Here is a 17280-nt window from a genome sequence, read left to right as displayed (position 1 = left end):
TCGAGTGGCCTATTGTCCTTGATAAGTGGTAATATATATTTTTTAATAAAAGTATATATATATATATATATATAAAAAAATAGGTTGGAGTTGCTGAATAACTCATCCTCCCGTTAAAGCGGTTCCATCCTCTTTACCGTATTTTTTATACAGTGCACTATTCAACTCTCATCCTCGAGTGGCCTATTGTCCTTGATAAGTGGTAATATATATTTTTTAATAAATATAGATATAAATATATATATAAAAAAACAGGTTGGAGTCGCTGAATAACTCATCCTCCCGTGAAAGCGGTTCCATCCTCTTTCCCGAATTTGACTACTGTGCACTTTTCAACTCTAATCCTCGAGTGTCCTATGGGCCTTGATAAGTAGTAATATATATTTTTTACAAAAATATATACATACATATATATAACAAAATAGGTTGGAGTCACTGAATAATTCATCCTCCTCTTAAAGCGGTTCCATCATCTTTACCGAATTTGACTACTGTGCACTTTTAAACTCTCATCCTCGTGTGGCCTATGGGCCTTGATAAGTGGTAATATATATTTAAAAATAAATATAGATATAAATATATATATACCAAAATAGGTTGGAGTCGCTGAATAACTCATCCTCCCGTTAAAGCGGTTCCATCCTCTTTCCCAGATTTGACTGCTGTGCACTTTTCAACTCTAATCCTCGAGTGTCCTATGGGCCTTGATAAGTAGTAATATATATTTTTTACAAAAATATATACATACATATATGTAACAAAATAGGTTGGAGTCACTGAATAATTCATCCTCCTCTTAAAGCGGTTCCGTCATCTTTGCCGAATTTGACTACTGTGCACTTTTAAACTTTCATCCTCGAGTGGCCTATAGGCCTTGATAAGTGGTAATAGTTTGTACAATAGTTTGTACAATATATATATCTATATATATATATTACAAAATAGGTAAGAGAGAGAGAAGAGGGTGAGAGAGAGAGAAGAGAAAGAGGTAGAGAGAGAAGAGGGTGAGAGAGAGCAGAGAAGAGGGTGAGAGAGAGCAGAGAAAGAGGGTGAGAGAGAAAGAGGGTGAGAGAAGTGAAAGAGGTAGAGAGAGAAGAGGGTAAGAGAGAAAGAGGGTGAGAGAGAGAAGAGGGTGAGAGAGAGAGAGGTAGTGAGAGAGAGAGATAAGAGAAAGAGGTAGAGAGAGAGAGAAGAGGGTAAGACAGAGAGAGAGAGGGGTAGTGAGAGAGAGAGATAAGAGAAAGAGGTAGAGAGAGAGAGAGAAGAGGGTGAGGGAGAAAGAAGAGGGTGAGAGAGAGCAGAGGGAGAGAGAGAGAAGAGAAATAGGTAGAGAGAGAGAGATGAAGGTGAGAGAGAGCAGGGAAAGAGGGTGATAGAGAAGAGAAAGAGGTAGAGAGAGAGAGAGAGAAGGGTGAGAGAGAGCAGAAAAAGAGGGTGAGAGAGAGAGAAAGAGGGTCAGAGAGAGAGAGAAGAGAAAAAGGTGTACACAGAGAGTGAGAGAGAGAAGAGGGTAAGAGAGAGAGAGAGAAGAGGTTGAGAGAGAGAGAGAGATAAGAGAAAGAGGTAGAGAGAGAGAAGCGGGTGAGAGAGAGAAGAGGGTGCGAGAGAGAAGAGAAAGAGGTAGAGAGAGAGAAGCGGGTGAGAGAGAGAGAAGAGGGTGCGAGAGAGAAGAGAAAAAGGTAGAGAGAGAGAAGAGGGTGAGAGAGAGAAAGAGGATGAGAGAGAGAAGAGAAAGAGAGAGAGAGAAGAGGGTGATAGAGAAAGAGAGTGAGAGAGAGAAGAGAAAGAGAGAGAGAGAGAGAGAAAGAGGGTGAGAGAAGAGGGTAAATGTGCATCTTTTTTTATAGTAGGTAATGCTTGGGAGACTGTGCACATTGCCTCCTCCCCCCTCCCCCCTATAAACGCGGTTCCATTCATAAGAAAACAAACTCGTATAAAAGTAATTTTCGTGTATTTAAGCGGCCTTATACTGATAGCCACCCCTCCCCCTTCCAGTTTAACAGAGTTAGGAGGTAAAAACAAAATGGCTAAAGCCTTGTTTACATGGTAAACTATAGCAAAGAGCATAGTCATCTTTCTTCGCCGGTAAAAAACTTCAAGCAAAAATAAAAACATTTTCCCTACGTCAATTTTTATGTAATTTTGGGATTCTTCTTTTTGAAGTGCGATAAATCCGTTGGTAATAACGGTTCGACTCTTAAACTAATATTTAACTGTGTTATAGTATCAATGATACTCCTCGCAGGCAGCTTTAATGTACGTCAGAGGCTCAGCGTAGCCGACATTTTACTGAGCTGACGTCACGTCACGTGACAGCTAATGAATAATGTTAAAATGACAGGTTTTTTGGGGGGCCCCCCTGGGAGAAAAATGATCAGTTAACCCCCTTCTAGTTGTCCGTTTGACGTGAAATTTCGATATTTGTCATCCGGGTGATCAAGGTGCAATATGCTACCTAATTTGTCAACTTTGGTTGTGTCTGTCAAAAGTTTTAGCGTTACAAACAAACATACATACATACATACATACACACCGATTTTTGCCTTTTATATATATAGACTAGCAGGGCTACCCGGCGTTGCTCGGGACCGTATAAACAATGAAAAAACAAAAGCAGATATTGAACATATGTTTGATTCTTAGGGGAGAGGAATCTTTCATCTCTATGTATTATTTGTTTTATCTACCCTAGGACTGATATTGTTCATGTTTTATCCCTAGCATAGGTAATTTACAGCATGTATATGAAATTGTTTTACCTTAGGGAGAAGAGAACAGGTAATATACAACATAATGTGTCTATATTACATCCCTGGCAACGCCTAGAAACCAGCTAGAACATGTATTTCAGTCAATCTTTATTATATCCTGGGCTATGCCGGGAAACCAGCTAATCTCTTTTTAGTGACTTGACCACCAAAATACCTCCCTAAGTGTGTCCTTTCTTTTGAACTTATTAGATATAGGTATCTAGAAATGTGTGTGAAATTTTGTTGAATGCATTGTTCACTATGATTTTCTTATTGTTCTACACAATATCAACTGTAGCGAAATAACACAGTAAACTTAGTGTAGTGTTAGAATAAAGAGCAAAGGAAAAAATTAGAATCATATTTTGTAATTGCAAATCTAAATTTGCTAGCATGTACCAGTATTTGCCAGGTTGTGGAAATTTGGAACTTATAACATATGTAGTGGCCTTTTCCTAGATACCTATTGCTAAAAATTATACTTTCATTTTGTTAGAAAAATCTCTCTTCAGATGCCCTGCATCATTCAAAATAAAAACAAATATTTTTATAATTGTTTCAGTATATTGCTACACAATGTGAAAGTTTTTAACGTTTGTAAAAAAAATCATGAATGTGCTTATATTGCAAAAAAGAAAATATCAGTGCACAGTATTGAAAGTGTTTGAGATTCAAAAGTCTGTAACATTTCTACTAACTTCATAAGATGTCATGTGAGAAACTGAATTGAATATCAAGACATTATCTGAAGCGTTTTTATTTTGGTGTAACATATGTGTTTACAGTGAACCTTAACTTTTAATAAACAGATTGGTATGCAATGACATAGGCTAAGAATCTTTAAAATATATATAAATTGGAAAAATGTGTGAACAAATGAAAAAAAAATGATCCGCTCCACTTGATGACATCAAGCACAGTAATATTTTAGTGAAGAAAATATGAAATTGATGTTCAGTGATTAGTTTGGATGAATGAGAAAATGTAATTGTTTGATGCATAAAAATAACTCAGTTGCTGTATTTGATATTAAGCAGCAAAATATAGTGATTTGAATATTTGGGAAAACATCAAACCAGATTATGTAAAAAGAAAAAAAAAAGATGAAATTAGAAAATATATATTTTATGTTTATGAGTTCTGCCAATCAAAATTTTGTGGCAGAAATTGGGTGATTACCATGCAATTTTATTTTGGTAAAATTCTTAAATTATTAGAATGTTTATTATAATTTCTAATTAGTGACTTGTTATAATCAAAATCCGCCCTAAAGAGTGTCCTTTCTTTTATTAGGTATCAGAGTAGGTATCAAGATTTCTACTTCTATACAAATGTGATATTTCAGATCTGTACATAAAAAAATTTGTTGAATATATAGGTTGAGAATTGTTCTGTGTCGCTCTCTCTCACACACACACGCATTCTCACTTTTATAGATATAATAGATAGATTACTCTAGATATATTTCCATATGTCTGAATACCCTATATACAAATTTTCAAATCTGTAGATAAAAAAATTTGTTGAGTATATAGGTTGAAAATTGTTCTCTCTCTCTCACACACACATTCTCAATTTTAGAGATATAATAGATAGATTATGCTAGATATATTTCCATATGTCTGAATACCCTATATACAAATTTTCTAATCTGTAGATCAAATATTTGTTGAATATATAGGTTGAAAATTGTTCTTACTCTCTCTCTCTCTCTCTGGCTACCTCACACACACATTCTAACTTTTATAGATATAATAGATAGATTATGCTAGATATATTTCCATATGTGTGAATACCCTATATACAAATTTTCTAATTTGTAGATAAAAAATTTGTAGAGTGCATAGGTTGAGAATTGTTCTTTCTATCTCTCACACACACACATTCTAACTTTTAAAGATATAATAGATTATGCTAGATATATTTCGATATTTCTGAATACCCTATATATAAAAATTTGTTGAATGTATAGGTTGAGAACTGTTCTCTCTCTCTCTCTCTCTCTCTCTCTCTCTCGCTCACACACACACACATTCTCACTTTTATAGATATAATAGAAAGATTATCCTAGATATATTTCTATTTGTATGAATACTCTATATACAAATTTTAAAATCTGTAGATAAAGAATTTGTTGAGTATATGGGTTGAGAATTGTTCTCTCTCTCTCTCTCTCTCTCTCTCTCACACACACACACACACATTCTCACTTTTATAGATATAATAGATTATGCTAGATATATTTCCATATGTCTGAATACCCTATATACAAATTTTCAAATCTGTAGATAAAAAATTTGTTGAGTATATAGGTTGAGAATTGTTCTCTCTCTCTCTATCACACACATTCTCACTTTTATAGATATAATAGACAGATTATGCCAGATATATTAAAATATGTCTGAATGCCCAATATACAAATTTTGAAATCTGTAGATAAAAAATTTGTTGTATACATAGGTTGACAATTGTCCTCTCTCTCACACACACACACATTCTCACTTTTATACATATAATAGATAGATTATGCTAGATATATTTCTATATGTCTGAACACCCTATATACAAATGTTCAAATCTGTGGATAAAAAATTTGTTGAATGTATAGGTTGAGAATTTTTATCTCTCTCTTTTTCTCTCTCTCTCTCTCGCTATCTCACACACACGCATTCTCACTTTTATAGATAAAATAGATAGATTATGCTAGATATATTTCCATATGTCTGAATACCCTATATACAAAGTTTCAAATCTGTAGATAAAAAATTTGTTGAATATATAGGTTTAGAATTGTTCTCTCTCTCTCTCACACACACATTCTAACTTTTGTAGTTATAATAGATAGATTATGCTAGATATATTTCCATATGTCTGAATACCCTATATACAAATTTTCTAAACTGTAGGTAAAAAATTTGTTGAGTATGTAGGTTAAGAATTGTTCTCTCTCTCTCTCACACACACACACACACACAAGTTCTCACTTTTATAGATATAATAGATAGATTATGCTAGATATATTTCTATATGTCTGCCTACCCTATATACAAATTTCCAAATATGTGCCCAAAAATGTGTGGAATATATAGGTTGAGAATTGTTCTCTCTCTCTCTCTCTCACACATATTCTCACTTTTATAGGTTATATAGGTTGAGAATTTTTTGCTCTTTCCATCACTCACATTCACACTTTTATAGATATAATACATAGATTATGCCAGATATATTTACATATGTCTGAATACCCAATATACACATTTTCAAATCTGTAGATAAAAAATTAGTTGAATATATAGGTTGAGAATTGTTCTCTCTCTCTCTCTTTCTCTCTCTCTCACACACACATTCTCACTTTTATAGATATAATAGATAGATTATGCTAGATATATTTCCATACGTCTGAATACCCTATATCCAAATTTTCTAATATGTAGATAAAAAATTTGTTGAATATATAGGGTGAGAATTTTCCTTCCTCTCTTTCTCTCTCTCTCTTTCTCACACACACACAAGCTGAAAATTGTTCTCTCTCTCTCTCTGACTCTCTCTCTCTCTCTCACACACACACACATGGTCATTTTATAGATATAATAGATAGGTTATGCTAGATATATTTCTATATGTCTGAATACCCTATATACAAATTTTTAAATCTGTAGATAAAAAATTTGTTGAGTATATAGGTTGAGAATTGTTCTTTCTCTCTCTCTCACACACACATTCTCACTTTTATAGATATAATAGATTATGCTAGATATATTTCCAAATGTCTGAATACCCTATATACAAATTTTCAAATCTGTAAAGATAGAATTTGTTGAATATATAGGTTGAGAATTGTTCTCTCTCTCTCTCTTTCACACACATTCTCACTTTTATAGATATAATAGATAGATTATGCTAGATATATTTCCTTATGTCTGAATACCCTATATACAAATTATCAAATCTGTAGATACAAAATTTGTTGAGTATATAGGTTGAGAATTGTTCTCTCTCTCTCTCTCTCTCTCACTCACTCACTCACTCACTCACTCACACACACACACACACATTCTACCTTTTATAGATATAATAGATTATGCTAGATATATTTCCATATGTCTGAATACCCTGTATACAAATTTTCAGATCTGTACATAAAAATTAGTTGAATATATAGGTTGAGAATTGTTCTCTCTCTCTCTCTTCTCTCTCTCTCTTTCACACACATTCTCACTTTTCTAGATATAATAGATAGATTATGCTAGATATATTTCCATATGTCTGAATACCCTATATACAAATTTTCTAATCGGTAGATAAAAATTTGTTGAATATATAGGGTGAGAATTGTACTTACTCTCTCTCTCTCACGCACACATTCTCACTTTTATGGATATAATAGATAGATTATGCTGGATATATTTCCATATGTCTGAATACCCTATATACAAATGGTCAAATCTGTAGATAACAAATTTATTGAATAGATAGGTTGAGAATTGTTCTCTCTCTCTCTCTCGCAACCTTACACACACAACCACACGCAAACATTCTGACTTTTATAGATATAATAGATCGATTATGCTAGATATATTTCCATATGTCTGAATACCCAATATACAAATTTTCAAATCTGTAGGTAAAAAATTTGTTGAATATATAGGTTGAGAATTGTTCTCTCTCTCTCACACACTCACATTCTCACTTTTATAGATATAATGTATAGATTATGCTAGATATATTTCTATATGTCTGAATACCCTATATACAAAGTTTAAAATCCGTAGATAAAAATACGTTGAGTATATAGGTTGAGAATTGTTCTCTCTCTCTCTTACGCACACACACACACACACACACACACACACACATTTTCACTTTTATAGATATAATAGATAGATTATGCTAGATATATTTCCATATGTCTGAATACCCTATATACAAATTTTCAAATCTGTAGATAAAAAATGTATTGAATATATAGGTTGAGAATTGTTGTCTCTCTCTCTCTCTCTCTCTCTCTCTCTCTCTCTCTCTCTCTGGCTACCTCACACACACACACATTTTCACTTTTATAGATATAATAGATAGATTATGCTAGATATATTTCCATATGTCTGAATACCCTATATACAAACTTTCAAATCTGTAGATAAAAAATTTGTTGAGTATATAGGTTGAGAATTGTTCTCTCTCTCTCACACGAAACTGTGCGCTCGGCTTCTTCCCCCCCTTCCCACCCCAAATGCTTGGGAAACTGTGCACTGTTTTTGTTGGTTTTCAAGCTGCCTCTTCCCCCCCCACACACACACACACAGTTTAACAGTAGTAGGAGGTCAAGAGAAAGAGGGTGAGAGAGAGAGAAGAGTAAGTTGGTGAGAGAGAGAGAAAAGAGAAAGAGGGTGTTGGTTTTATATTTTTATTATCGTCTAATATTTTGGAAGCTGAATTTCTAATAAAATGTGCATCTATAGGAGATAATGCCTGGGAATGTGTTCCCCCCCCCACAGTTTATATAATAGATCGATTATGCTAGATATATTTCCATATGTCTGAATACCCAATATACAAATTTTCAAATCTGTAGGTAAAAAATTTGTTGAATATATAGGTTGAGAATTGTTCTCTCTCTCTCACACACTCACATTCTCACTTTTATAGATATAATGTATAGATTATGCTAGATATATTTCTATATGTCTGAATACCCTATATACAAAGTTTAAAATCCGTAGATAAAAATACGTTGAGTATATAGGTTGAGAATTGTTCTCTCTCTCTCTTACGCACACACACACACACACACACACACACACACACACACATTTTCACTTTTATAGATATAATAGATAGATTATGCTAGATATATTTCCATATGTCTGAATACCCTATATACAAATTTTCAAATCTGTAGATAAAAAATGTATTGAATATATAGGTTGAGAATTGTTGTCTCTCTCTCTCTCTCTCTCTCTCTCTCTCTCTGGCTACCTCACACACACACACATTTTCACTTTTATAGATATAATAGATAGATTATGCTAGATATATTTCCATATGTCTGAATACCCTATATACAAACTTTCAAATCTGTAGATAAAAAATTTGTTGAGTATATAGGTTGAGAATTGTTCTCTCTCTCTCACACGAAACTGTGCGCTCGGCTTCTTCCCCCCCTTCCCACCCCAAATGCTTGGGAAACTGTGCACTGTTTTTGTTGGTTTTCAAGCTGCCTCTTCCCCCCCCCACACACACACACAGTTTAACAGTAGTAGGAGGTCAAGAGAAAGAGGGTGAGAGAGAGAGAAGAGTAAGTTGGTGAGAGAGAGAGAAAAGAGAAAGAGGGTGTTGGTTTTATATTTTTATTATCGTCTAATATTTTGGAAGCTGAATTTCTAATAAAATGTGCATCTATAGGAGATAATGCCTGGGAATGTGTTCCCCCCCCCCCACAGTTTAACAGTGGTGTGACGTCAAGAGAAAGAGGGTGAGAGAGAGGGAAGAGTAAGTGGGTGAGAGAGAGAAAGAGAGAGAAAAAAAAAGAAAGACGGTGTTGGTTTTGTGAAAAAAGTTGTTATTTACAATTGTTCGCATTCTTGGCCTTTTGGTCAAGATCAAAGTGTAGTATCTGTTCTTCAGATGCTGCACTTCTATTTCTTGTTCTCTTTCGGTGGAGGAGAAATCCTCCACGACTGAGACAATTTTTATTTTTGTACCTTTTCTCCACGTTAAAAAACGACCCTGGTGTCTAACTCTGTCCCGTGGGGAGGCATAGTAAATAGGTACAATTGTTCGCCATTAGTGGATGTTGACGTCATGTCACGTGACATGACTAAGCGTTTTTTTTTTTTAGTATGAATAACATTTTTTGTTTTAATTATAAAGTCTACACTTAATTTTATAGAAAATGATGTATATATAATAGAAAAAAAAAATTACTGGTTTTGTTGGATTCAAGTGGATCCCCCCCCCCTCCAGTTTAAGAGATAGCAGGTCACGTGGTAATATACAAAATGGCTAGCGTAAATATAAAGATCGGTTTTTTTATCGACGAATATTTTGAAAGCTGAATTTTTTTTTATTCCTGTACATTTTTTCCTGATATTTTTCGTTAAAACTCTTGTATAAATACTATTTTTAACCAGTTAAATACGTTGGAGACATTGTCATGGAGTTTAATAATCTCTAGAACAAAGCAGAAGAGAAATTACAAAAGTATCGGTAAAACAAAGTGTTTGTTTACATTTGTTCGCCATTACTGGATGTTGACGTCACGTCACGTGACATGACTAAGCGTTTTTGGATTATGTAATATTAACATTAAAATGACAGGTTTTTTTGGGGGCCCCCCTAGGAGAGAAATGATCAGTTCACCCCCTTTTAATGGTCCGTTTGGTGTGGAATTTCGATATTTGTCATGCGGGTGATCAAGGTTCAATATGATACATAATTTGTCAACTTTGGTTGTGTCTGTCAAAAGTTTGAGCTGACGTCACGTCACGTGACACGTAATGAATAACGTTAAAATGACAGGTTTTTTGGGGGGCCCCCCTAGGAGAAAAACGATCAGTTGACCCCTTTCTACTGGTCCGTTTGACGTGAAATTTCGATATTTGTCATCCGGGTGATCAAGGTGCAATATGATACCAAATTTGTCAACTCTGGTTCCGTCTTTCAAAAGTTTTAGCGTTACAAACAAACAAACATACATACATACATACATACATACATACATACACACCGATTTTTGCCTTTTATATATATAGATTATGAAAAAAGCCCCTAAAGTCTGTATTAATTAATTTGATATAACTCGAAGAAAAATTAATTTCTCAAATTACCGATATTATCATTGAATTAAGCATTGCTTATTTCATATTTTTACACACAAAAATTATAATTGCAAAAAATATTTCTTCTTTTTTTTTAAATTACAAGTTTCATATAATTTTTATATTTTCCTTGCTTTCATGAATGTGAAACTTTCAGCGTAACATAATTTTTCATAATCTTGAAAAATAAAAAAAATTTAATTTAAAAACAGGAACATAGAAAAATAATTAAATTAAAAAATGGTAAAAATGATACAAACGTTCAGGATAGAAATATACAGATGCATGTTTTTTTTTTGGAGGGGGGGGGAATAAAGCCTCTTTTTAATTACGTCATTTTCAGACAGCCTTTTGACTGTCTCAGATTTAGGGCTTCCATATAATCAATGTTTACAAAACTTCAATTTGTTGCGATTGTGCGAAGGCCTTGATTTTGGGGGCTAATTAAGCTATTTTTTGTACAAACAAGATGTTTTTTTTTGTTTCTGTGCAAACAAGATGTCTTTTATTTAATTCAATATCTTAGGACTTTACTTTCCTAATTATCTTTGAAATAGACCCAGAAAACTAATATTTATCTTTCAAAGGATTTTTACAATGAATTTATTTAACTTTTAAAATGTAGCTGAATTGGTTAGCTCGCCGTGAAATATTTTTCATAACTATTTTTTTTTTTTCACATGTACAAATATTTTTTTCCTTTGGGAAATTAACTTTAGTGTTTAATCTTTCAAATACAATCAAAAAGTAGTCAGAAACCTAGAAAAAAATTATGATAAATCGGCTTTCAAAACTATGTCCCCCATCTTTATTCGGACATTTTTGCCCGTACCTATATATATATATATATTGCAATGAGAAAAATGGGGGCTGTCTTTGCTCACAGTTGATCAAAAAACAATACATTGATAATTCAGAGTGTTGTTTGCAACTGTTTTAATGCAGCAAAAGAGTTTTTGCACCAATGTTATAATGGAGTCCAGTCAGCTGAGGTAATAGCATCAGGTAAAATCCATCTAAAGTGACACAAAGAGCAAACATCAGCAAGCAAGATTTTTGTTCTCTGACAAATTTATTTTATTCATTGATTACTATGATAAAGAAAGAACTACCAATAGTGAATATTATATATCATTATTGATGCAATTGAAGGAAGAAAATGCCAAAAACCAGCTACAAATGAATAAAAATAGTACTCTTCCACCAATGAGTTACAATTCAAACTCACCCTATTCTTCAGTTTAACTCTCCAGATATTACTGGCTGTTTAAAGTAATGCTCTGGGGGGAAAAAAGATTTATTATAGACATTTAAGCAAGGATTTGAAAACAAATTTTAAAATTTCTTATAGACATTTAAGGAATTTTGATAGCCAACAAAGACAATCTTGTCAATCAAAACTACAATAAGTGAATGAAAGTGACATTTTAACAATATTTATACGTAATTTAATAAACGCTGAGTCATGTCACGTGACCATGATGTCAGCATGTTGAAATTGCTTTGTGTCTGATTTGACAATTTTGAAAGCACTTGTGCAGTATAGGTCCAATTTGACAATTTTGAAGGTCCTTGTGCAGTATAGGTTCGATTTGACAATTTTGAAAGTCCTTGTGCAGTATAGGTTCGATTTGACAGTTTTGAGGGTGCCTGTGCAGTATAGGTCCGATTTGAAAAAATTTGTAGGTGCTTGTGCAGTATAGGTCCGATTTGAAAAAATTTGTAGGTGCTTGTGCAGTATAGGTTTGATTTGAAAAAATTTGTAGGTGCTTGTGCAGTATAGGTTTGATTTGAAAAATTTGTAGGTGCTTGTGCAGCATAGGTCCGATTTGAAAAATTTTGTAGGTGCTTGTGCAGTATAGGTTCGATTTGACAATTTTAAAGGTGCTTGTGCAGTATAGGTCCGATTTGATAATTTTGGAGATGCTTGTGCAGTATAGGTCCGATTTGACAATTCGAAGGTGCTTGTGCAGTATAGGTCTGACTTGACACTTTGTTGCTTGTTGTGCAGTATAGGTCCGATTAGACAATTTTGAAGGTGCTTGTGCAGTATGGGTCAGATTTGACAATTTTGAAAGTGCTTGTGCAGTATAGGTCCGACTTGACAATTTTTAAAGCACTTGTGTAGTATAGGTCCAATTTGACAATTTTGAAGGTGCTTGTGCACTACAGGTCTGACAATTATGAAAGTGCTAGTGCACTGCAGTCTAAATCCCAATAAATAATTTTGAAGATACTTTTACAGTATAAATATACGTATGCATATTTTTTTATTAGACACTGTACATGTTTTACAGCTAGACATGCCAGGCATAATCTCCTCCTTATTTTCGAGTGACGTTTGTTTCTCTATAGCTTGACATTCTAGGCATGATCGCCTCCTTATTTTCTAGTGACATTTGTTTCTCTAAAGCTAGACATGACCTCCTCCTTATACAATCATTGTTATAATATGCGAGTGACCTCCCTTGGATGTATCTTCATTGTCGAATACCATTAGAATAATATACAATCATTCTTATAATATGCAAGTGACCTCCCTTTTGATGTAGCTCTATTGTCGAATACCATGGAATAATATACAATCATTGTTATAATATACAAGTGACCTCCCTTGGATGTAGCTTCATTGTCGAATACAATTAGAATAATATAGAATCATTGTTATAATCTGCGAGGTACCTCTCTTGGATGTAGCTTGCTCATTATTCGATGGGTATACAAAATTGTGTATGTAGATAACCAAAGTTAAGCTACAATGAGCTTGGTCATTATTAGATGGGTTAATACTTCATAATACAGAAACACCAAAGGTAAGCAAAAATGAGCATGGGTAACAACGTTGGAACACTAACTGCTTTATGTAAATCACCAAAGTAAAGCAACATGGAGCCCGATCATTATTAGATGGGTAACTACTTGGGGACACCAAATGCTTTTTGTAGATTACTAAAGTTAAGCAACAATTAGCTTTGTCATTATCAGATGGGTGTCTACTTAAGGACACCAAATGCTTTATATAGATCACCAAAGTTAAGCAACATTGAACCTGGTCGTTATGAGATGGGTAATGACTTGGGAACATTAAATGCTTCATGTTCATCACCAAAGTTAAGCCACATTGTCTCGGACATTTTCAGATGGGTGACTACTTGGGAAAACAAAGTGCTTTATATAGATCACTAAACTTAAACAACATTGTCTCGGTCATTCTCAGATGAGTGACTACTTGGGAACACCAAATGCTTTATGTAGATCACCAAAGTTAAGCAACATTGAGCCTGTTGTTAATGTAAAAATGATGAAATTCGACCTATTTGATTATTGTGTTTGAAATAAAATAAACAGCCCAAACAATGTGTCAAAGTTATTATTTTAGTAAGAGGGGGGGGCAATAATGTGGGTTAAATCGTGAGAAAGGATTGTCGAAATTAGTAACATATTCAAGAATTTTGAAAAATCATGAAAAGTAAGTTATAAGTGTGTTTTTAATGAAATGAACAGCCCAGTCTCAGTTATTATTTCAGTAAAAGTTAATCAACATTGTCTTGGTCATTCTCAATTAAGTGACTACTTGGGAATACAAAATGCTTTATGTAGCTTACCAAAGTTAAGCAACAATGAGACTGGCCATTATCAGATGGGTGACTACTTGGGAATACAAAATGCTTTATGTAGAAAACCAAAGTTAAGCAACAATGAGATTGGTGATTATCAGATAGGTAATTACTTTGGAATACAAAATGCTTTATGTAGATCACTAAAGTTAAGCAGCATTGAACTTGGTCATTATCAGATAGGTAACTACTTGGAATATTTCATGTATATTTTTAACAGTATGGTGAGGGATATGAAGACAGTCCTGGAAATCGCAGAAACCGTTTACGAGTAAACATGACTATAGATTGGTGTGTTTGTAATGTAAAAATGATGAAATGTGACTTGATTAGTGTTTTTGCAATGAAATAAACAGCCCAAGCAATGTGTCCAAGTTTTTTTTTAGTAAGAGGGGAACAATTATGTGGGTTAAATCATGAGAAATTATTGTCGAAATTAGTAACATATTCAAGAATAATGAAAAATTATGAAATGTGAGTTATATGATTGATGTGTTTTTATTGAAATAAACAGCCCAGATAATGCCTCAAAGTTATTGTTTTAGTAATAGGGGGGGGGCGACAAAATGATAGTAGAAATTAGTAACATATTCAAGAATTATGCAAAATAATGAAATGCGAGTTACTTTATTGGTGAGTGTGTAATGAAATAAACAGCCCAGACAGACAATGTATGAAAGTTTTTATTTTAGTAAGAGCGGGGTGATAATGTGGGTTAAATCATGAAAAATTCAACAACACAAATATACCAGAATACCCAGAGTAACCCAGGATTGAATGCAAATGAATGCTAGCAGAATACACGGGCGCCTGGGATTGAATGAGATAGATGCAAATATATACTGGCGTTGTCTGAGATTGAATGAAATATATACTAGCAGAATTTCTTGCGTTGCCCAGGATTTAAGGAGATTGATGAAGATATATACTAGCAGAATACAGGCGTTGCCCTGGATTGAATAATGTAGGTTAGAATATATACTGGCAAAATATCCCGCATCGTTTGGGATTGAATGAGATATGTGGAAATATATATTAGCAGAATACCCTGCATCACTCTGGATTGAATGAGATAGGTGGAAATATATAGAAGCAGAATACCAGGCATCGTCCTAAATTTTATGAGGATGGTTCAAATAAATACTAACATAATACCTGGCATTGCCTGGGATTGATTAAGATAGGTACAAATACAGAATAGACAAATACTTGGTGTCACTCGGGATTGTATAAGATGGCTGCACATATACACTAGCAGAATACCCAGCATTGCTGAAGATTGAATGAGATAAGTGAGAAAATATACTAGCAATATCCCTGGCGTCGCCCGCGATTGAAGGATATTGATGGAAATATCTATTAGCAGAATTCCTGGCATTGCCCTGTATTGAATGAGAATAATCACCATCTCTCTGGATTAAATGAGGGTGGTAAAAGATAAAGTTTGTACCAGAAATGGCTTAAACAATTTTCCATCTCAAAATTACTTTATTTGTGAAGTTGATTCCGGATATGGCTAAAACAGTTTACGATCTCAAAATTCGATTAATGCATATATATGTTGGTTTACTATGAAAGTTTACTTGGCCAGTTTCTATGGGGTGGGGTGGGGTGATTTCTATTTATTTGAATTTTTTATGTTATCATCCGGGCATGACACGAGGGTTGGAGAGGTGGGTAGAAAGAAGCATGATTATGTTAATTTTAAGTTCTATTTTGGGGGTTGGGTTTGAGAGGGGTCCAAAATTATGTGAAATTTTTCATATATTTATTTAAATACCAAATGCTTTATGTAGATAACCAAAGTTTAGCAATATTATCTTGGTCATTAGTCATTATTGGATTGGTGAAAACTTGGGAATACCAAATACTTTGTATAGATCACCAAAGTTAAGCAACATTGTCTTGGTCATTATCAGATGGGTGACTACTTGGAAATACCAAATGCTTTATGGATATACCTAAAGTTAAGCAACATATAGCTGTCTCCTTATCAGATGGGTGACTACTTGGGAATATCAAATGCTTTATGCAGATCAACAAAGTTAAGCAACATGGAGTCTGGTCATAATCAGATGGGTAACTACTTGGGAATGCAAAATGCTTTATGTAGATCCCCAAAGTCAAGCAACATTGTCTTTGTCATTAAGAAATGGGTAACTACGTGGGAATACAAAATGCTTTATGTAGATCACCAAAGTTAAGCAACAATGAGGTTGGTCATTCTAAGATGTGTGACTACTTGGGATTACCAAATGATTTATGCAGATCACTAAATAATTTTAGTGATCTGCATAAACATGGAGTCTGGTCATTATCAGATGGGTGACTACTTGGGAATACAAAACGCTTTATGTAGATCGATGTAGCAAAGTTATTAATTTAGTAAGAGGAAGGGGATTATGTGGGTTAAATCATGAAAAATGATGGTTGAAATTATTAACCTATCCAATAATTATGAAAAATGAGGAAATGTAATTTATTGTATTGGTGTGTTTGTAATGAAATAACCAGCCGAGACAGTGTCTCAAAGTTATTAGTTTAGTAAGAGGAAGGGGATTATGTGTGTTAAATCAAGAAAAATAATTAAAAAATTTTTTTTTTTTATTACATTTTCACCCCAAACAAGACACATTGCCACTTTGGTGTACGGGGCTACTATTAGGAGCAGCAACTACTGGGTTACTATGTTGAGATTTTGGCAGCAAGATGTCGGTTCACGTTGCACTTTCAGTACAGTTAGGGAAGCAGGAACCTGGAATGAAATTCCAGAGTCTAGCGGTTCTGGGGAAGAAATTACTGGAGTGGAAATATCTTTTACATCTAGGGATCTCTGTGTGGGGGTGGGATTTAGCTGCCTGTCGGGTTTGTCGAGGGTGTCTACGTCATGGGGGCACAAGTGTCTGCAGTTCGTCAGAGCATTCACCATTAAAGTACTTGTAGAACAGGCAGAGGGATGCAACGTTTCGTCGATGGGACAGAGGCTGAAGCTTAGATGCCAGTTCAGGGCCTATCAGATTGGCGACTCTTTTTTTAACCTTGTCTAGGAGCGAGAGACTAGTAGCAGATGCATCAGCCCAAATGTGACAACAATAC

At 34.1% G+C, this 17280-nt stretch overlaps 1 protein-coding gene and 1 pseudogene across 1 annotated transcript in view; both read left to right on the top strand.

Annotated features, from left to right (window-relative positions):
• The window catches only part of LOC145239860 (serine/threonine-protein kinase RIO2-like), a 246651-nt gene that overhangs the window by 85251 nt on the left and 144120 nt on the right, over window positions 1-17280 (top strand). The window lies entirely within an intron of this gene.
• LOC145240542 (U2 spliceosomal RNA) lies at window positions 9323-9456 on the top strand (annotated as a pseudogene).

Source organism: Euprymna scolopes, chromosome 19 (genome assembly GCF_053919585.1).
Source record: "Euprymna scolopes isolate OS-2025 chromosome 19, ASM5391958v1, whole genome shotgun sequence".
Lineage (NCBI taxonomy): Eukaryota > Metazoa > Mollusca > Cephalopoda > Sepiida > Sepiolidae > Euprymna > Euprymna scolopes.
This window is presented reverse-complemented; position numbering and strand designations above follow the sequence as displayed.